The sequence below is a fragment of the Solanum tuberosum genome, unplaced genomic scaffold (genome assembly GCF_000226075.1).
Source record: "Solanum tuberosum cultivar DM 1-3 516 R44 unplaced genomic scaffold, SolTub_3.0 scf00411, whole genome shotgun sequence".
NCBI classification, from domain to species: domain Eukaryota; kingdom Viridiplantae; phylum Streptophyta; class Magnoliopsida; order Solanales; family Solanaceae; genus Solanum; species Solanum tuberosum.
The window spans coordinates 286,643-309,050 of record NW_006239344.1 but is presented as its reverse complement, the minus strand read 5'-3'; the positions used below and the strand labels follow the sequence as shown (position 1 = coordinate 309,050).

The window sequence follows — 22,408 nt, the reverse complement described above, 5'->3', positions numbered from 1 at the left end:
ACCCAACACTATGAACTCACATACCTAGTAGGGATCACCCTCGACGATATCCACGACGGAAACTTGCTTGATCTCCTCTTTCTCTTCTTCTTCTCCTCTTCTTCTCTTCTTCACTCAAAACCCTCACTCTCACTCTTTTAAAATGGTAAAACCTGATCAAAAAATCAGTCTAACACTAATATATAACCAAAAGAATTGATTAGGGAAAAGACCAAAATGCCCTTAAAATTTCCGGATGGATTCCCTGCCAACTGCCCAACTTCCAAAGGGCATAACTCATTCATACGAACTCGGAATTGAGCAAACTCAATGGCGTTGGAAATATCATTCCACGAACTTCGCAACCATAATTGGAACTACACCTAACTCATCCTGAGCTAGGAGTTACGACTGCTAAAGTTGACCAAAAACTCACCCTTTTTCCATACTTAGCCAAATTTTCCAGATTTTGAAATCTTTCCAAAAATGACTATTTCCAATTCAACTCTTCTTGGAACTCAATGTGCTACATCTAGGGACCTTAACACTCAAGAAATTTTTATTCCTCGGTAAAATCTCACTCCACATGAAGGACGGCTCGTGTCTTAGTTCGAAAAATTCTCTGGGGTGTTACACTCGGTGTCTCTATTGATTCTACTTCAGCTACTCTCACAAAAAATCTTTCTGAATTTTATAGCTTACCACTGTCCAAGAATATGGCTTGATGAACTTAAAGTGGTTGGTCAAAAGATAAAGATAATTATGTTGAAGGTCTCTTATTTCTTTTCTTCCTAGTTTTCTGCTTACTATTGGAAATTTTCTAGGGTTGTCATTTTTCCGTATGAATCAAAAATATAACACGGAAGATTATCCTCTGATTTAATCATAATAACTATGACTATGCAGTTAGAATCCGCATTTGTTGGGCCATTGAGTTTCGTATATCATATGGTTAGAAGGAATGAAAGAACATAATGGGGAACAAGGGCGGATCTATGAAGGGCCTTGGGGGTGCCACGCCACCCCCGAACTTCGACGGAAACTCTATATATACATAGGTATATATACATAATATTTATATAAATATAAAGCGTGCCACCCACAGAACAAAATTGGCTTGTGGTGCCATGGTAGGAGGGCAACTTTAGAAGGTTGAGGTTGCGGGTTCGAATCCCATTTGAACCTATTTTTTTGAAAAAATGCTGCTGACGTTTTTAAGTTAAAAAAAAAGACCCCAAGCCCCTTTTTTTAAGGAAAACAGCTGCACATTATTTTTATTTTTTTATAATTGTTATTGACGTTTTTAATTTAATCGAATATAAAATTAATTTAATCGATAAGTTTATTTGGCACCCACGGACTCTAAATCCTGGATCCGCCACTGATGGGGAAGGTAGATAAAATAATATACTAGGTATAAAAACAGGAAAGATATTTGTAGTGATAGGTTTGTTTTGTTGAATATCTGGGACTTGTATTTTCCTTTTATCTCATAAACTCCTTTTTTCAAAAAGCAACAGTTTTGGTATATTATGTTTATGTTTTCATGTCATAACATATTATATATGATTAAGATTTGACATTTCTGGTGTTAGACACTAATTGCATCAAAAATTACTAAATCTGTTTATGTGAATGAAATAAACTTGACAACAAGCGAACAATTACAAAAAAAATTGACAGATCCCAATTCTATATCTGCAAAGTTGTTTTGTGCTATGACTTTTTACTGCAGTTTCTTGTATGGTTTTTCTACACTTAACCACTTCTTTCTCTTGATAAAGTTTTATGTACGTACTCTCTGTACATCAGATCTTGAGAACTTGAAGGGAAAGGAAGGAAAATTTACTTTTTCACTGGCTAGTGAAAAATTGCAATCATGGAAACAGAAAAAGGAAATCAAGAAGCAAGCGAGGAAGAGAAAACAAACAACTCATCGGATGTATGTTATTTGATAGAGTAAAGTATTGAATTGTAGATATGTGGCTTTGAAAATTTGATATGACATTTCATCTTTTGGCAGGTGTTACTTTCTGCTCTTCTCAAGGACATTGCTGATGTTCTGGATTTCCTAGAGATATTAAAGAATGAGGAAAATCAAAAAGCTCTTGACGAGGATCAAGTTGAAAAACTGAAATCGGAGCTGGCATTTATTTGTACATACGCCCAGCTTTCTTATTCCAATTTGGAGAAGTTTGAAGATGTAATGACTTTCAAAGGACAAGAGGCTGAGAATTTACTTCGATCAATTCTGTATGATGTTGACAACAACGTCGGGTGTAAATACGACATGCTTCATGTCCTTGCTAGCCTCAGGGATAATATCGATCATTGTATCAGTTCACATCATCGTTCAAACTCAAGTGCCACCATGCTTGAGGAGCAGTTGAACTTCCTCCTCCTGAATCTCCATCATCTATCCAAGTATTTTGCTGAACAGAAGTTTCCATTAGTGACTCAGTATGAGATTCTTCAGAATGTGTGTGGCAACATGTGCGATTTCCATGGTTTGATAGTGAATGGTTGCGTTGAGCACGAGATTGTTGAATATGTCTTACCTCAGTTTCAACTCATGGCTGAGAGAGTAGGATGCTTCCTTTGGGATGGTCAAATTGGTGGAAAGTCTCAACTCTTCAAGCTAGCACATCTACTCATGAAGATTATTCCAATTGAGCTGGAGGTTATGAACATATGTTTTACAAATTTGAAAGCTTCAACTTCTGAAAAAGTTGGACACTTCATTAAGCAGCTCTTAGAAACCTCTCCAGAAATTCTTAGGGAATATCTAATTCATCTAGAAGAGCACATGGTAACTGTTATTACCTCAAGCACTTTAGGGGCTCAAAACATTCATGTCGTGATTGAGTTCCTATTAATTATTCTTTCTGATATGCCCAAGGACTTTATTCATCATGACAAATTATTTGATCTTTTGGCACTTGTTGGAGCACTAATAAAGGAGGTCTCAACTCTTGTTCGCGACTTAGAAGAGGAATTAAGGAATAAAGAGAGTACCAATGAGACAAATCGTGCAACCCTAAAGTTGCTGGAAAATATTGAACTCCTCAAGGAAGATCTCAAACATGTTTATCTGAAAGCCCCGGACTCATCTCAATGTTGCTTCCCCATGAGTGATGGACCGCTCTTCATGCATCTACTACACATACATTTGAATGATTTGCTAGATTCCAATGCTTATTCAATTGCTTTGATAAAGGAAGAAATTGAGTTGGTGAGACAAGACCTGAAATTCATAAGATCGCTCTTTGTGAATGTTGAGAAAAGATTGTATAAAGATCTCTGGGCACGTGTTCTAGATGTGGCTTATGAGGCAAAAGATGTCATAGATTCAATTATTGTTCGAGATAATGGTCTCTTACATCTTATTTTCTCACTTCCCATTACCATACAGAAGATCAAGCTTATCAAAGAAGATTTCTCCAATTTACATGAGAAGATTCCTGAGAATAGAGTTCTCATTGTTCTGAACTCTCCCAAGAAGCCAGTTGAGAGCAAGTCATTGAAAACTAGTAAAATAATTGTAGGTTTTGAGGAGGAGACGACCTGGATAATTAGAAAGCTTACCGGTGGACCGGCCTATCTAGATGTCATTTCGATCACTGGCATGCCGGGTTCAGGTAAAACTACTCTCGCGTACAAAGTATACAATGATCAATCAATTTCTAATCACTTTGACCTTCGTGCATGGTGCACAGTCGACCAAGATTATGACGAGAAGAATTTGTTGAATAAAATTTTAAATCAAGTTAATGGCTCAGATTCAAAATTGAATGAGAATATTGATGTTGCTGATAAGCTACGGAAACAATTGTATGGAAAGAGGTATCTTATTGTCTTAGATGACGTGTGGGATACTACTACATGGGATGAGTTAACAAGACCTTTTCCAGAAGTTGAGAAAGGAAGTAGAATTATTTTGACAACTCGAGAAAAGGAAGTGGCTTTGCATGGAATGATCTACACTGATCCTCTTAACCTTCGATTGCTAAGATCAGAAGAAAGTTGGGAGTTATTAGAGAAAAGGGCATTTGGAAACGAGAGTTGCCCTAATGAACTATTGGATGTTGGAAAGAAATAGCCGAAAATTGTAAAGGGCTTCCTTTGGTGGTGGATTTGATTGCTGGAGTCATTGCTGGGAGGGAAAAGAAAAAGAGTGTGTGGCTTGAAGTTGTAAATAATTTGCATTCCTTTATTTTGAAGAATGAAGTGGAAGTGATGAAAGTTATAGTAAACAAGTTATGACCACTTACCTGATCACCTGAAGCCATGCTTGCTTTACTTTGCAAGTATGCCGAAGGACTGTGCAATGACATTCTATGCATTGAAAGCTATATGGATTTCTGAAGGGCTTGTGGAAAAGACGGAAATGAAGAGTATGGAAGAAGTGGTGAAGATTTATTTGGATGATTTAATTTCCAGTAGCTTGGTAATTTGTTTCAATGAGGTAGGTAGGTATCCGACTTGCCAACTTCATGATCTTGTGCATGACTTTTGTTTGATAAAAGCAACAAAGGAAAAGTTGTTCGACCGGATAAGTTCAAGTGCTCCATCAGATTTGTTGACACGTAAAATTTCCATTGATGATGATGAGGAGCACTTTGTGCTTAATTTTGTCCTGCTCAGTTCAAATAAGAAAATGCATTCCGGTAAACACCTCTATTCTTTGACCATAAATGGAGACCTGCTGGATGACCGTCTTTCTGATATATTTCACCTAAGACACTTGAGGCTTCTTAGAGTGTTGTTCCTGAATCACTCTTTTATCATGGTGAATGACTCTTTGCTGAATGAAATATGCATGTTGAATCATTTGAGGTACTTAAGAATTGGGACAGAAGTTAAATATCTGCCTTTGTCTTTCTCAAACCTCAGGAATCTAGAAATCTTGGTGGTGGATAACGAAGAATCAACCTTGATACTATTACCGAGAATTTGGGATCTTGTAAAGTTGCGAATGCTGCAAGTGCCTACTTGTTATTTCTTTGATATGGATACAGATGAACCAATTCTGGTAGCAGAGGACACAAAGTTAGAGAACTTGAGATATTTAAACAATCTTGTGCTTTCGTATTGGAAAGATACAGAGGATATTTTCAAAAGGCTTCCCAATCTTCAAGTGCTTGGATTTGATCTCAAGGAATCATGGGATTATGCAACAGAGCGATTTTGGTTCCCGAAATTGGATTGCCTAACTGAACTAGAAGACCTCAATGTACGTTTTGAAAGTTCAAACACAAATGACAGTGGGTCATGGAATTTTCACTTCCCTTTGATTTTGAAAAGATTGTCGTTGCGTAACTTTCCTCTGACATCCGATTCACTATCAACAATAGCGAGACTGCCCAACCTTGAAGAGTTGACCCTTTATCAAACAATCATCCATGGGGAAGAATGGAATATGGAGGAGGAAGACACCTTTGAGAATCTCAAATTTTTTGAAGTTGGATCAAGTGACTCTTTCCAAGTGGGAGGTTGGAGAGGAATCCTTTCCTGCGCTTGAGAAATTAAAACTGGAGGGATGTCGTAAGCTTGAGGAGATTCCGCCTAGTTTTGGGGATATTTGGTCACTCAAAATTATCAAACTTGTAAAGAACCCTCAACTTGAAGATTCCGCTATGAAGATTAAGGAATATGCTGAAGATATGAGGGGAGGAGACGATCTTCAAGTTGTTGGCCGGAAGAATATCCCGTTATTTAAGTAGCATTATATGTGAACAGGTTCTTCTCCATTCTTTGCTGTTCTGATTCCTGTAGTGGCAAATGTTAAAAGATGTCTACAATGAGTTTGATGAAAGTCTCAACTGAAACTAAGTAGAAATACATGGCCTTATATTATGTCTCGACAATATACATCTGCCCTTGACCTATATGGTTATAGGTTTTGTTTTCTTTAATATTTCTGTTTTCTTCTTTATCTTATAAACTACTCTTCTTCTCATTTTTTGTGTGTCTAAAGTGGGATAATGTTTTGTAAGCGCCATTTGATCAATATATCGAAAATGACCTTTCTATATGTCTGACTATATCTGCAGAATTGTTTCCTTCTATGATCTTGATAAAGTTTTAAGCACATTTTATACATCAGACCTTTGGTATTGACTATTGGAAAGTACAATCATGGAAAGGGGAAAGGAAAATGGAGGAAGAAAACGGTACGTCATGCATATAATAACTTACTAGTTCAAGGAATGTGCATTGCACGTTTGACCTTTATTACCGTATAAAAATTATATAAGTCTATCTCATGTATTGAAACATTTGTAACATCAACTCAATTAATGTGAAAAACAATAAAATATAAATGTCATCATATCAACAAAATGAAAAAAGTTAAAGAAAGTAATATATTAACCAAATAAGAAAGATAACTAATAAATAAAAAATGACATTAAAACTATATGATGATAAAACACAAAAGTGTAATGAACTAACCTTTTATGCCCAAATTATAAAAAGAGAAACCGTGTACATCAAAAACTGTGAATTCATGCAAAAATATAAAGAGCAAAAGATAAATACCTCATTTTGTAGTTGGATATGGTTGTGTTGACATATTGGAACCAAAAAAAATTGTTAATAATTTTTTCTCTTAATTTTCCCCTAATAGATGAAGAAGTGAAGAATATAAGAAACTAATTTTAAGAATGTATTTGAAACTGAAAGGAAAAGCCATGTATTTCCTAGCCAAAGAAATTATAAAAAAAAAGATTTCAAAAAACATAACCTTCAAGTCTTCTACACATGTACCAAAATTGCATCCTCAAATAATTGTAATTGATTAATGGGTAAAATTCTATTGAAAGTGAAATTATTATTTGTTATATATTATTTGACTTAAACACAAGTGAAAGGGATTATTCACAACCTTACAAACCCAAATAATGAAATAAAGCCGAGTAGATTTTTTTAATATTGTGCAGTATAATAATTAATCACTTAATAATTTAGATGAAATGTCTGGCAAGATTATACATTTTCAGGAGCGCTGCATCTCTGCACAACGTTTTAACTGCAATCACATTAAGGTTTATTAGGAAAACAACCATAAATATATTTGTGCTAAAGACACCAAATAGAAGAACATATCCAAAATAAATCCAAAAAAGCTCAACTTCTGCAGTAATTTAACGACCAAATAGAGTAATGTAAACGTATTATTGGCTACTGGAGCCTAAACAGTTTTTTCTTGTTGAACAGAACTTGTGATTATTTGAGATATTAAATAAATCTAAACAAAAACAAAGAGTTTACCTTTCAACCATGTTACCACCACAAAAGGCCCCAAAAAGTGACAAACGCATTGGTTGAGCCAACAGGTTCCTTCTTCTTATTAATTTTGGGATAAGAGACTTTTGGACTTTCTTCTTGAAACTGACAAAATTTGTGAGTCTTTTTGGCTTATACTTAACAGTAGTCTTTTTATCAACGCTTTTTAGGCATTTAATATTAAATTAAATAGGAAAAATATAAGAAAATTCCAAAAAAAATTGTGTGAGTTGATGAGAGCTTGTTACCTTCTCAATATGAAGATTTATACAGATATATATATTCTAAGAGGCTTTCAATCTAAAAGAGTTACTAATTTAAACTCATTATAAAGTGGGAAGAAAAGTGAAAAATAATTAGTTGTAACATCTAATCATGTATTTGGTCTAGCTTAATTGTTATTATTGATTTGATTTTAGAAGTTAATTAGTAAAAGGTATAAATAAATTATTCATGTAGTAATATGATGATTTACTATTTAGTATTTAATTTATTAAATAGTTTATAACATTTTAATTTAATGTAGGGGCAAAATGGTAATCCAACTTTTGCCTAACATTCTTCCCACTTATAATAATATATGATATGATATTGGCCTTAAGATACAAAATGTGATACATATGTTAAAAGAATTGTTATTCGAAAGTTCATAATCTGAAATGTGCAAGAGCCACAAGCTACAGAAGTATTGATTTTGTCATGAATATCAACATTCTTCATCCTAGTTAATTCTTTTTCAATTTTGAATAGACTCATTTTAATCACTTATAATCTTATAACTGTGACTTCTTTTCTGAAGGTGGCAACTTTAAGTCTATGAAGTATAGGATTGATGAGCTTTTGTAGACAAACTCGAAAAAATATCTTAATTATGTGAAGTTTAAGCAGTCATCAGATGGTGGTTCCAACTCTAAGGTGGATATCAAGCTCAGTGTAGAAAGTTTAGTGGAAGCCTGATGCATATGGTTAGTGTTCCGAGAAATGCTATCAGTCCTTTGTTGTCTTTTTTTGGAAGTGTTGCCTCAGTGACTTTGATCAATAAATGATCATCTTAATCTTTTGTATTCCCTAGTTTCTGTCTCCAATTTCCTTTGGCATAAATTTATCTTATGTTTCATAATGTGGACTAATCATGTTGGAGTCTTGATGTTGAATACAAATATACAACTGTTTTGGTTAAATCATGTTGTTCTGATAGCTGTGAAACAACTGACAAGAATCTCATTAAAAATCACGAACTGTTGTTCGGAATTATTTTCTAGTGTGGCTAGATGTATCACCTGGATATCTACCTGAATCATCCAAGAGGAATCCACAATCAGTTTTGTGTCAAGCAATACATGAAGTAACTCCCGATAGAACAATAAAAGCAAGATGGGTAGGTGTATCGACTCTAAGAGATTTGATATTACTCCAAGAGCCTTTTCTGTGAGGCAAGTTGCCAAAACCATGTGTAACTCAATGTATTTAATTGATTTGCAAAACAAAGAGCAAGATCGTCAAGTTACGTTGAAGCAATAAGATTTGATACCATTTCTTATTTCAAATAATTGCATTGTATCATATTTGATTTTTTTTCTCTTTCTTGTTCGTATTAGGATTAGTAAGATAACGTTTGGCCTGATTGGCTTGTATGTTCCTCTTTGAGTCTTTTACTACTAATAAAAGTCTACACCCCAGAAGCGAATTTAGAATTTCTAGAATATGAATGCACCGCTAATGAAAGGAGAAAAAAGAAAGTATGAAGTCATGAGTTCGCGTGCATCATAATTTGAGGGGTAAATTCTCGTCAGTCTACACCGGCGATTGGAGCACCAGAACAGGTTCTTCTCCATTTTTTTAAAAAATATTTTACCAATTTGCTAGACTCCTTCCAGCTCTGCTTCTAGTTGGCTTACTAAATGCTTAGATATTTTGGCTGTTCAAAACTGTCTACAATGTGTTTGATGAAAGTCTCCACTGAACTAACTTTATATAAAATGGCAACCACTTGCTCATTTTCAACAGATTCCATCCAGCTCTGCTCTTTGGATTTTATATTAACTGTCAATCAATTTGATTCTTCTTTCAATACGTGCGTGCTGGCCTTTCAAATTCATCGTTAGCCAATTACGACAAGTTGAATACATATATTAAGATGATAAACAATTCTAAAGTCAATGAGTTGAGTTGTATGTTAATAATCTTGGAATTATTGTAAATCTAGATCTACCTACCTATTTCATTCTCTCAATCAAGGGCTTCTAATATTGCTAAACTTCAGACCGTCAAAAGGTAAGTTCATCTTCAAACTCTCTTGTTTTCTTTATCTTCTACCATGGATATAATATCTAAAGGGAACTATGAAAAACAAGAAACATCAGGAATGTCCTGTAAATAAAGCAGCCTTGGGCACAAAACATCCAACGTTAGTAGGATTAATGGAAGGATCGCACCCCATGAGGATACTGTAGAAACATTAGTGGCTTCTTTACTGTTACATGGAGACAATTTTATTGTTGCTCGTAAGCTCCCATCAATTCTCATAAACCACAACACCATCTCCACAAGTCTTAGTCAACTTGTAATATGAATATTAGGTAGACATACATATTTACAAAATTGAGTTTCGTATATCATATGGTTTGAAGGAATGAAAGAACATGATGAGGAGGGTAGCTAAAATAATATACGAGGCATAAAAACAGGAAAGATATTTGTATTGATAGGTTTTGTTTTCTCGAATATCTTGGACTTGTATTTTCCTTCATCTTATTAACTCTTTTTTCTTAAAATGCACCAACTTTGGGATATTATGTTTATTTTTTCACGCCATAACATGTTATATGTGATTAATATTTGACATTTCTAGTGTTAGAGACTAATTGCATCTAAAATTACTATTCGTCAAAATAATTTTATCTAACCTTGATCAATATCTCAACAAAATTAATAAGAATAATATATACTATAGTTTTGTAGTGTTGAAAATACAAATGCTAACAAATACTAAAGAGTAAAGTTTTATTTAGGTACAATTTATACGTCCGATCTTGAGAACTTGAAAGGAAAGTTGCAATCATGGAAAGAGGAAAACAAAATCAAGAAGAAAGAGAGGAAGAGAAAGCAAACAACTCATCGGTATGTTTAAGAAAGCTCTCTATAGCTATGTTAGGTGCCTAAATAAAAAAAAATGAAATATTACAAAAACCATGAAAATAAAATACACTAATCTAAGATATTCACTGCAACATACATGCAAAATATATATCTATAAATTTTCATGAAAATTATAACAAATAATAGATGTGAACCTATAACTTTAAAAATAATATTGAATCCATAAAACTTAAATTCTAGATCCGTCTCTGATGTATAGCTCAGAATATCTCCATCAAGTGTTAAACTACATATTTCATTCAAGTTTATTTAGAATACAATAATTAAGGTGAAAATTTTTATAAAGATATTGTGTGGCTGTGTGAGTGAGGTGACAAAATAAGTTGTGTGATTATTTAATAACGAACATCCACATGCTTGAATTAATTGAAGGATTAATGTTGTAACGAAAAATATTACATTTATTGAGTTACTGTGATGTTTTTAATTGATATATAAAACAATATTGATATTTCTCTTCATCTGCGACATAATATGTTTTATCTTTTTTTAATATACAAAATAGAATTATTATTATTTTTTTGCATCTTTTTAAGTACAAATTATTCATATGTATTGTTATACCCCCATTTTAATTCTAGGTCCAAACGGTGTACAATATTTTGGTGATTTTCAAATTAATTAACTTAAGAAGTCGCCACCTAATTAATTATGGTGAATTAGGACACCTAAATATTTAACTAAGTAATACTAAAATAACTTCAATTTAATTCTTAACTTGCATGATTCTAGGTAAGGGTTCTAATTTATCCTAAAGGAAAGGAGTAAGGCATCCTTTAAGATCCGTAAAAAACAATTAACCGACCAAACTTAGGTTAATTAAATTTTTAAAAAAAAAGATATGAGTGCTAGAAATTAAGTAATTGAGTAACCAAGTTGGAAAACATTTTTTATTTTAAAAGCTCTTTTGCAATTTTATTAGAATGAAAAAGATTTAAGAAAGCAATTTCTTTAGATCAATTTAGACAAATTCGTAGTCCACGGCTGAAAAAGGTAATTAAATTAGACATTTGCTCATTGATTGATAAAATGCTCCCTTTAGAAAAAGTTTTAGAAAAAATAAGAGTTTAGAACAAAATATATTATATATATTTTTTAAAGACATTGTCAAGTTTGAACAAAATTAAATAAATCTAGTGAGTTTAAAGGGGTGCAAAAAGAAGTGTTTAAAAAGAATTTGCCAAACGAAGTTTATAAAAGCTAAAGCGACTAATAAAGGTTGTTTCTAACTAAAAGGTACCCAAACCCAAACATCTATATTATGTTACCTAATTGAGAATTCAAAAATAAAAACATATTCAATCGGTTTGGTTTTTCGGTTTGGATCGGTTTTTATCCAAACCATGAACACCCCTACTTGTATGTATTTGTATTATGAATCCTTCTACTTACCCCTTTGTCAATTGAACCCCCTGAACTCATCGAAACACGACAATTTAAACACATTTTTTACTACTCAACTGTGTGTATTACAAACGCCTGGCACGTAATTTTAAAAATAATTATAAAATGACACGTATGATTATAAAATGACACATGTATATATATTCACTCCATATTATTTTTCCTTTTATTATATTTAATTATTGTAGCTATGAGTCTCTTTCCAATTTTATTTCTCTTTGCCATAGCAGTCGTCGTCCCTTTTTATCATCTTCCTTACCCTTTTCCTTTTTCCAACTTCTTCTACTCTTTCCATTGAAGTAAAAAAGTTGGCATGCTTTTTGATTGTTCACAATATCATCGGAGTTCGGAGTTGATTTTGGGCTTTGGTGGTGACCGGTGGTGCTAAGGAAGAGTGGGGGTCTGTTGGGTGGTCTGATTGTTTCTAGTTGTTAACAATCTCGCCGAATCTCAGGGTTGGCGGCGTTGTGAAGGTCGAGGCTTATTGGCGGAGTTGGTTTAGGGTTTTTGTTGTTGGTTGTTCTTGCTTATAGGTGCTGGTTGAAGATTGGTGAGAACGATGGCGGTTTGGTCGGAGAAGGTGAGGAGGACAATAAGAAGGAAGTAAGTTTGAGGTTGGTTTGAAATTGAAACAGGGGGTCATTTGGGTGGTGGATGACTAAGGGGTCAATGTTGAAAATTATTTGAGTTTTTGTTGTTTTTGTTTTATTTTCAACTTATCTGGATAGTTTTTTCAATTTATTTTTGAATTCATTTGTTGTTTAATTTGTAATTGAGAAAAAGAGGCCAAGAAAACCTCAAACTTTGTTCAACAATGGTGTTGGATGCAAATAGGAAAATGATAAAGCTCTAATGTTACTGTTAGACTCTTTTTCAAGTGTCTCACGCTCCTAATAGGTGTGTGTCACACGCTCTTTGGTATTAGCTGCCACATACGATGCCAAGTCAAAAGTAGTGTTTAAAATATTATGTTTTGATGAATTCGGGGGTTCATATGACAAATGAGCAAATAGAAGGGTTCACAATACAAACACAAACAAGTATAAGGGTCCATCAGGCCCTTTTGCCAAAAGATTTTGCCAAATGAAGTTTATAAAAGCTAAAGTGACTAATAAAGGTTGCTTCTAACTAAAAGGTACCCAAACCCAAATATCTATATTATGTTACGTATTTGAGAATTCAAAAATAAAAACATATTCAAGTATAAAATATAAAGAAAAATAAATAAACAAGTTAATGCTAAAATATAAATAGCCATGAGTGACTCCAAGCGAGGCTCGCTTGTTTTGTTTGCCATTTGAAATAGTAAAAAATGTAGTGAAGACTCCATGTGCGGGTATGAGGTTAACGTCAAGTCTATAAGACTCAATTTTGCTCCAAAGTGTACATGTAAAGAAAGAGAGAGTAAAAAGATTATTAGTATGACTTGACTTTAAATGATATATTAAAATGAAATAAGTAGATCTAAGTAAGATTACACATCAAATAAACTATTTTGACCATGTAAATATGCGCTAAGTGCTACAAAAAATTATAACTTTTATAATAATTAGTGATTCACAACAACTAATATAATCTCTTTAATCACTGTATAAATTTTAAATGGTAAAAAAATTATCTTGCTAAAAAGATATGGGTTACAAACGAAATGTTGAGATTTAACATGCCATTACTTACAATTAGGAAAGAAGCTTACACATACATATCTGTTAAAGGAAATAACATGAAAGAGGCTTAAAATTCATATCATATATATGAAGCTATATCCAGTATGTTTACAATCTAGCAGAGGAAACAAGTAACTAACAAGCATTGATTTCAAGTTAATATCCCAACCTAAATCAAAACTTATTCCTTAAGTCAAAGGCTCAAGCTCAGACTCATATATAGCAATATAGAGCAGAAGTTACGAGCAATGCTTTTGATCATAATATATTTACATTTTTTCACTTAAATTCTAACTATACAAAATAGAAACCATCCATTTTAAACATACTTTTATTTAAGAAAACATGGGCTGCAAACTTTTATAATACAAATGCAGCAAAAGAACGGTTAACCCAGAATGAAAGAAACTAAGCTCGTAAAACCATTTCTTAAATAAGAAACGGCAAAAACGTTAGAAGAAATGACTTTAGTTCTCAAAGGAGATGCAAATAATTTAATATAACTAAGATACATAAAATTTATCAAAGTATACATAACACTTTATTCACAATAACAAAACAGAGCATTAATCGGCATCGCAATAGCAAAACAGAGGTAAAAAGGGTCGGATATTACCAGTTGCGGGCAGTGAACGGAGGCTTGCGGTCTCGATCTTAACTCGAAAAACAAAGAAAATAACAGAGCAGGCAAAAATATATGTATTGGCTGCTATGATCAGTGACCAAACGAAAACCGAAAAAGCTAGAGAAAATATGCTTTTTCCGGAGGTTAAAGACACAATGGCAAAATGATTGTTTCAAGAGGACGACGGCGGCTGCAAAAAAACTTGTCCAAAACAAACACTTCCTCCTAATACTTATAGGATGGAATTAGGGTTCTTCTTTCTCAAGTTTAGGCGGGTTTTCAGAAACAAATTTGTCGTTTGAATTTTGAAATCCCTGATGCGTCACGAGTAAAGAGAGAAGAGGAGACTCAACGGCATAGACGAGATTTGCATGAAAAAAGGAGAAGCGCGTCTGTCAAAGGTGAAAGAGGCTTGACGCTTTGGCCATTTTTGGAGGAGAAGGACGCGCGTTCAGAGAAAAGAAAAACCTCATCTAATTCTAAGACTTTGAGGCTGAAGAGTAAAATGTGAGTTGGGCCTAATTCTTGACATATTTTGACATAATATGTGGGCTGAAAAGTTTTGTCTGATTTGGGGTTTTGGGCTGAATTTCTTAGCCTTTTTCCTTTCTTCTTTTATATTATTTTGAGCTTCTTACTTTGTAACTAATGCAAAATATTCTAAGATGACAACTTAATAATTTACATGATAAAATATCAATATTATGACTTTACGCTATATAAAATACATATACAAAATATCAACTTATAATTATTTTAATAAAATATGAAACTTGAAATAAAATGACGAAAAACTATTATTTAAGGAAAAGTGGTATAAAATATAATATTAGTAATTTTGATAATAAAACTAATAATTTTAGAAGATATATAGTCATAATAGTAAAAATAGTTGTGAAAAATGATTATTTTATACGTTATTAAATTAGAAGCTTGAAAACAATAAATTAGAAGAAAGGAGGGTCAAAATTGGGTGTCAACATGTATATCAGACAAAATAAAATATTTATTGTGGTAAAGTAAATGAAATAAGAGGTCATAGTTTGAAATAACAATATACTATACTATGTTAAAGTATTTTTTATATTTAAATTTTCTCTATCTTTTGTAGGAGTACTTGATTCTACATACAAATACTAATTTCATAAAAAAATTAATATTGAATTTCTTCGTTGTTTCTTTATTATTAAATTAGTTATGAAAATGATAATATGTGGTTAAAGGCACATTATGAAATGAAGAGGGTGTAGTTATGGAGTTGATTTTTAGAATAAACTACTTTAAGTAGATTATTGTGCTATTTATTAAATGAAAAAGTTATTTTTAAAAATGATATTAAGAAAATAAATTAATAGATTTAAGAAAATGGTTTTAAATAATAGTGAATATTTCATTTATTATCTATTGAATTTAAGAGATTTAATAATATTATAACATATCATTTGGGGTCATGAATTTGAAAAGACATAGAAATAATAGACATTATTAAGAAGATAAGAGTCATGAAGATGACAATGTGTGGGTTAAAGACACCATATTAATGAATATTATGAAAATATAAGTTATGAAAATGAAGAGGTGTAGTTATAAAGTTGATTTTTAGAATAAAATAATTTTAAAAAATAAAAAATACTTTAAAGTAGATTATTGTGTTATTTATTAAATGAAAAAGTAATTATTAAAAATGATTTAAAGAAAATAAATTAATAGATAAGGAGTATTTTCGTAATCCAACTTTTTGACTTAGATTCTTATATGATACTAGTTATAGGAACGTCCCAAAACATTTCATGTAAATTTTGTATTGCAAATGACATATTTTATCCCCTTCAAATCTATATGAATTATGATGATGATATGATAGGAGTGGCTTTGAAAATTTGATAGGAGTACAACATTTGGTCTTTTGGCAGGTGTCATTTTCTGCTCTTCGCAAGGACCTCGTCAATGTTGTGGATATCATGGAGAGGTTAAAGAATGAAGAAAATCAAATAGCTCTTGAAGATGGTGTAATTGAACTGCTGAAATTTAGGCTGGCACTAATTTGTGCACACTTCCTGCTTTCTTATTCCGATTTGGAGCAATTTGAAAATGTAATGACTTCCCTAAGAGAACCGCTTAAAGATGTGTTTCAATCAATTTTGGTTAATGTTGACAATAGCGTCGGGTGTAAATACAACATGCCTCAAGTCCTTGGTAGCCTCATGGATAATATCGATGATTGTATCACCTCATGTCCTCGTTCTACATCCATGACTGAGGAGGAGTTGGACTCTAATACATGAATAAGACTTGTTTTATACAGCTACCAAATGACCATTAATTATAGCATAGTGGATTTTGCTTCTAGCATGGTTGCCTCTTTATGTTTTTTGAAACATGCAATATAAGAACCTTTAACTAAGAAATAAAGAAAATAGTGTCAAATAAAATAAAACGGAGGAAGTGATATAAAGTGAGCAGAATTTTCTTATTTTTTCCTTTGTGGGCAGACAAGTGAGTCCCCATTGTAATTCAATCATGCTTTTGCTTTCTTACTTTTTTGGAGTAATACTATGCATCATATTTGGTCTTAATTATTCCTCTGTTTATTTCCAGAATTTTAAGCTGTATTGATCAAATAACAAAGCAAGCAAGCAGAGGATATATAGTTTCATCAACTAAAAAGGTTAGTCAACTAATCTAATATTTGCTACTCTCATCTCTATTGAAGTAAAATTATGGAAAAGTAAAAATGATGTAAGGAAAATGAAAGAAATTTGGTAGGTTAGTTGGATCTATAAAGGGAAACAAAATGCAGGAGAAAGAGAGATGACTAAATACTTACTCTTAGCGGCCGTTTACAACAAATCAATTAGATGCATGACCTTATCACTTAATCGTAGTTAGTTAATGTATATATTCACCTCATTAAATTATTACTTACCCGTGATAAGTTGTATTAGTTTGGTATTTACATCCGGTAAGGGTGAATTCTTACCGGATGAGAGGGAGGGGGTTGGAGAGAACGGAGTGAATAGAAGCAGATCTTTTAGATTTTTTCTAAGATGATGAAAAATTCCCCCTCACTAATGAAAATATATTACTAAAGCTATTAGAGATATAAAGGTTCAGTACCACTTGGTCTTGTTTATGGATGAATACCAATTTTTTTTTGAAATCCCACTATAGTATTGCTAATAAAAATCCAAAAAATGAGGGGTAATTAAAGAAAACAGAAAGTAGTCTAAAGAGGGGTAGTCTATCAGATTTCTAGACAAAAGACTGCACAAGATAAACGAGAGATTTAGTTTTGTAGTCCATTATACATGTTAGAAACTAATTGTGTGAATCTAAAATTACTATACTTGCTCTTTATGCACCATTTGATGTTTGACAAAAACTCAATAACGTAAAAATATGACGCCTAGGACTAACTCAATCTCAAAAGCTAGCTCAGGGGGAGGATTGCCAAGTTTAACCACTCTAACACCCCCCCCCCCTCCCCTTCATGCCTAGGCCGAACTAGAGTGTGGACCGGGAGCCCAAATGGGGATGGACCTGACTCTAATATTATGTAAAGATATGACACATAGGCCTAACTCAACCTCAAAATCTAGCTCATGAGGGGTGTATTGCCCAAGTCCATATAAGGAGAGCACTAATCCATTCCCCAACCAATGTGAGACTTTTACCAACGCTAACAAATAATTTTTATTTTTATTTATAAATATGAAAACAACTGCAAAATGAAAATCTTTTCGCGTGAAAATAGTAAAAAAGAGTAGCCAAAATTTAATGAAATGAACTTGACAACAGGATTATGGTTACAAGTTTATTTTGCAAAAACTTTCAAAAATTCAACACTCACCTTTATTTTCTTCAACTTAAGACCTCCTCTTAAGCTCGCTTAAAATGTCTGTCCAATGAAAATTATTAATTATTCTTGTCTTTTCATCTTATTCTCCTGATAAACTTTTATGTACTTTTATGCATCACGTCTTCAGAACTTGGAAAGGAAAATTAGAATCATGGAAAAACGAAAAGATAATGAAGGAGAAATAGAGAAAGAAGAAGCAAACAACACATTGGTATGTTATTTGATAGAGTAAACTGTAATGTATTGAATTGTAGATGTGTGGCTTTAAAATTTTGATATGTGTTATTTTGGCAGGTGTTATTTTCTGCTCTTCGCAAGGACATTGCAGATGTTCTGGATTTCCTAGAGAGATTAAAGAATGAGGAAAAATAAAAAGAGCTCTTGACCTTTATTTGTACATATGTCCAGCTTTCTTATACCGATTTGGAGCAGTTTAAAAATGTAATGACTGGCGAAATACAAGAGGTTGAAAATCTGCTTCGATCAATTTTGTATGATCATGATAACAATGTCAGGTATAAATACAACATGCATCATGTCCTTGCTAGCATCAGGGTTAATATCGATCATTGTATCAGCTCACATCATCGATCTAAATCAAGTACCACCATGACTGAGGAGCAGTTGGATTTCCTCCTCCTGAATCTCCATCATCTACCCAAGCATCTTGCTGAGCACATGTTTCAGTATGAGATTCTTCAGAATGTGTGTGGCAACGTAAGATATTTCCATGGCTTGATAGTGAATGGTTGCATTGAGCACGAGATTGTTGAATATGTCTTACCTCAGTATCAACTCATGGCTGAGAGAGTAGGACACTTCCTTTGGGAGGTTCTTACTGATGAAGACCCTCACCTCTCCAAGCTAGCACATCTACTCTTGAAGATTGTTCCAACTGAACTGGAGGTTATGCACATATGTCATACAAATTTGAAAGCTTCAACTTCAGCAAAAATTGGACGCTTCATTAAGCAGCTCCTGGTAACCTCTCCGGACATTCTCAGAGAATATCTGATTCATCTACAAGAGCATATGATAACTGTTATTACCCCTAACACTTCAGGGGCTCGAAACATTCATGTCATGATGGAATTCCTATTGATTATTCTTTCTGATATGCCCAAGGACTTTATTCATCATGACAAACTTTTTGGTCTCTTGGCTCGTGTTGGAGCACTTACCAGGGAGGTATCAACTCTTGTACGCGAATTGGAAGAGAAATTAAGGAATAAAGAGGGTACCGATGAGACAAACCGTGCCACTCTAGACTTGCTGGAAAATATTGAACTCCTCAAGAAAGATCTCAAACATGTTTATCTGAAAGCCCCGGATTCATCTCAATGTTGCTTCCCCATGAGTGAAGGACCACTCTTCATGCATCTGCTGCACATACACTTAAAGGATTTGTTAGATTCCAATGCTTATTCAATTGCTTTGATAAGGGAAGAAATTGAGCTGGTGAAGCAAGACCTAGAATTCATAAGATCGTTCTTGGTGAATGTTGAACAAGAAATGTATAAAGATCTTTGGGCACGCGGTTTAGATGTGGCTTATGAGGCAAAAGATGTCATTGATTCAATTATTGTTCGAGATAATGGTCTCTTGCATCTTATTTTCTCACTTCCCCATTACCATAAAAGAAGATGAAACTTATCAAAGAAGAGGTCTCTGATTTACATGAGAAGATTCCAAAGAACAGAGGTCTCATCGTTGTGAACTCTCCCAAAAAAACCAGTTGAGAGCAAGTCACCGTCTCTGATTTACATGAGAAGATTCCCAAGAATATGAGCCTCATTGTTGTAAACACCCCCAGGCCAGTTGAAAGCAAGTCATTGACAGCTGGTAAAATAATTGTAGGTTTTGAGGAGGAGACAAACTTGATACTTAGAAAGCTCACCAGTGGACGGCAGATCTAAATGTCATTTCGATCACTGGTATGCCGGGTTCAGGTAAAACTACTTTGGCCTACAAAGTATACAATGATAAATCAGTTTCTAGCCATTTCGACCTTCGTGCATGGTGCACGGTCGACCAAGGATATGACGAGAAGAAGTTGTTGGATAAAATTTTCAATCAAGTTAGTGACTCAGATTCAAAATTGAGTGAGAATATTGATGTTGTTGATAAGCTACGGAAACAACTGTATGGAAAGAGGTATCTTATTGTCTTAGATGACGTGTGGGATACCACTACATGGGATGAGTTAACAAGACCTTTTCCTAAAGCTAAGAAAGGAAGTAGAATTATTTTGACAACTCGAGAAAAGGAAGTGGCTTTGCATGGAAAGCTCTACACTGCTCCTCTTAACCTTCGATTGCTAAGATCAGAAGAAAGTTGGGAGTTATTAGAGAAAAGGGTTTTTGGAAACGAGAGTTTTCCTAATGAATTATTGGATGTTGGAAAAGAAATAGCCGAAAATTGTAAAGGGCTTCCTTTGGTGGCTGATCTGATTTCTGGAGTCATTGCTGGGAGGGAAAAGAAAAAAAGTGTGTGGCTTGAAGTTTTAAATAATTTGCATTCCTTTATTTTGAAGAATGAAGTGGAAGTGATGAAAGTTATAGAAATAAGTTATGACCGCTTACCTGATCACCTGAAGCCATGCTTGCTTTACTTTGCAAGTAGGCGGAAGGACACTGCAATTTCAATCTCTGAGTTGAAAATTGAATGGGGTACTGAAGGATTTATGGAAAAGACAGATATGAAGAGTATGAAGATTTTTGTGGAAGATAGGTGATGAACCGACTTGCCAACTTCATGATCTTGTGCATGACTTTTGTTTGATTAAAGCAAGAGAGGAAAAGTTGTTTGATTTGATAAGTTCATGTGCTCCATCAGATTTGTTGCCTCGTCTAATTACCATTGATTATGATGAGGAGGATGAGCTTAATTTTGTCATGTTTGATTCAAATAAGAAAAGGCATTTTGTTAAGCACCTCTATTCTTTGAGGATAAAGTCATTCACAGCTGGTACCAGCAGATCTGGATGTCATTTCGATCACTGGTATGCCAGGTTCAGGTAAAACTACTTTGGCGTAAAAAGTATACAATGATAAATCAGTTTCTAGCCATTTCGACCTTCGTGCATGGTGCACGGTCGACCAAGGATATGACGAGAAGAAGTTGTTGAATAAAATTTTCAATCAAGTTAGTGACTCAGATTCAAAATTGAGTGAGAATATGATGTGGCTGATAAGCTACGGAAACAACTGTTTGGAAAGAGGCATAAGCTACGGAAACAACTGTATGGAAAGAGGTATCTTATTGTCTTAGATGACGTGTGGGATACTACTACATGGGATGAGTTAACAAGACCTTTTCCTAATGGTACGAAAGGAAGTAGAATTATTTTGACAACTCGAGAAAAGGAAGTGGCTTTGCATGGAAAGCTCTACACTGCTCCTCTTAACCTTCGATTGCTAAGATCAGTAGAAAGTTGGGAGTTATTAGAGAAAAGGGCATTTGGAAACGAGAGTTGCCCTGATGACCTATTAGATGTTGGTAAAGAAATAGCCGAAAATTGTAAAGGGCTTCCTTTGGTGGCTGATCTGATTGCTGGAGTCATTGCAGGTTTGGAAAAGAAAAAGACAGTGTGGCTTGAAGTTCGAAATAATTTGATTTCCTTTATTTTGAACGGTGAAGTGGAAGTGATGAAGGTTATAGAATTAAGTTATGACCATTTGCCACATCACCTAAAGCCATGCTTTCTTTACCTTGCAAGTTTTCCGAAGGACACTGCAATCATAAGCTCTACGTTGAAAGATTTTTGGCATGCTGAAGGACTTGTGGAACAGGCAGCGATGAAGAGTGTGGAAGACTTTCCAGTAGCTTGGTAATTGCTTTCAATGAGATAGGTGATCACCCGACCTGCTAACTTCATGATCTTGTGCATGACTTTTGTTTGACAAAAGCAAGAGAGGAAAAGTTGTTTGATTTGATAAGTTCAAATGACTTTCCAGATTTGTTGCCACATCAAATTACCATTGATGATGAGGAGCACTTTGTGCTTAATGTTGTCCTGTTTGATTCAAGTAAGAAAAGGCATTCTGGTAAACACCTTGTTAGGATCGAGGACTCGGGTAGTGCGGAATTTAGCCAAACAATGTTGTAATGACAATAACAAAGACAATAGTAAGTTGATAATAACGAAAGTAAAGCAATTAAAGAAGACACAAATTTAACGTGGTTCGGTCAATAGACCTACGTCCACAAGCGGAGAGGAGCAATATCACTATATCAACAAGAGTACAAAAGAGAGTATAGAATTAGAGTAAATACTCTAATTAATCCCAAATACCCAAAGAGAATAACCTCACAAGATCACTCCAACAAAGGGTTCACACAAGTGTTTCCCAACACAAACTCTCCTACAAAATTACTCTTAATGGAAAGACAAAGAAAGAAAACAATGAAATATTTTCATATGCTTCA

The 22,408-nt window shown here is 33.7% G+C and overlaps 3 pseudogenes; all 3 read left to right on the top strand.

Moving 5' to 3' along the window:
* The window catches only part of LOC102585685 (putative late blight resistance protein homolog R1A-3), a 9,444-nt pseudogene extending 3,327 nt beyond the window's left edge, over positions 1-6,117 (top strand).
* A 10,609-nt stretch (positions 6,118-16,726) lies between these two features.
* Positions 16,727-22,408, top strand: part of LOC102580695 (putative late blight resistance protein homolog R1A-3) — a 30,613-nt pseudogene continuing 24,931 nt past the window's right edge.
* On the top strand, positions 18,115-22,088 carry LOC102585351 (putative late blight resistance protein homolog R1B-17; annotated as a pseudogene).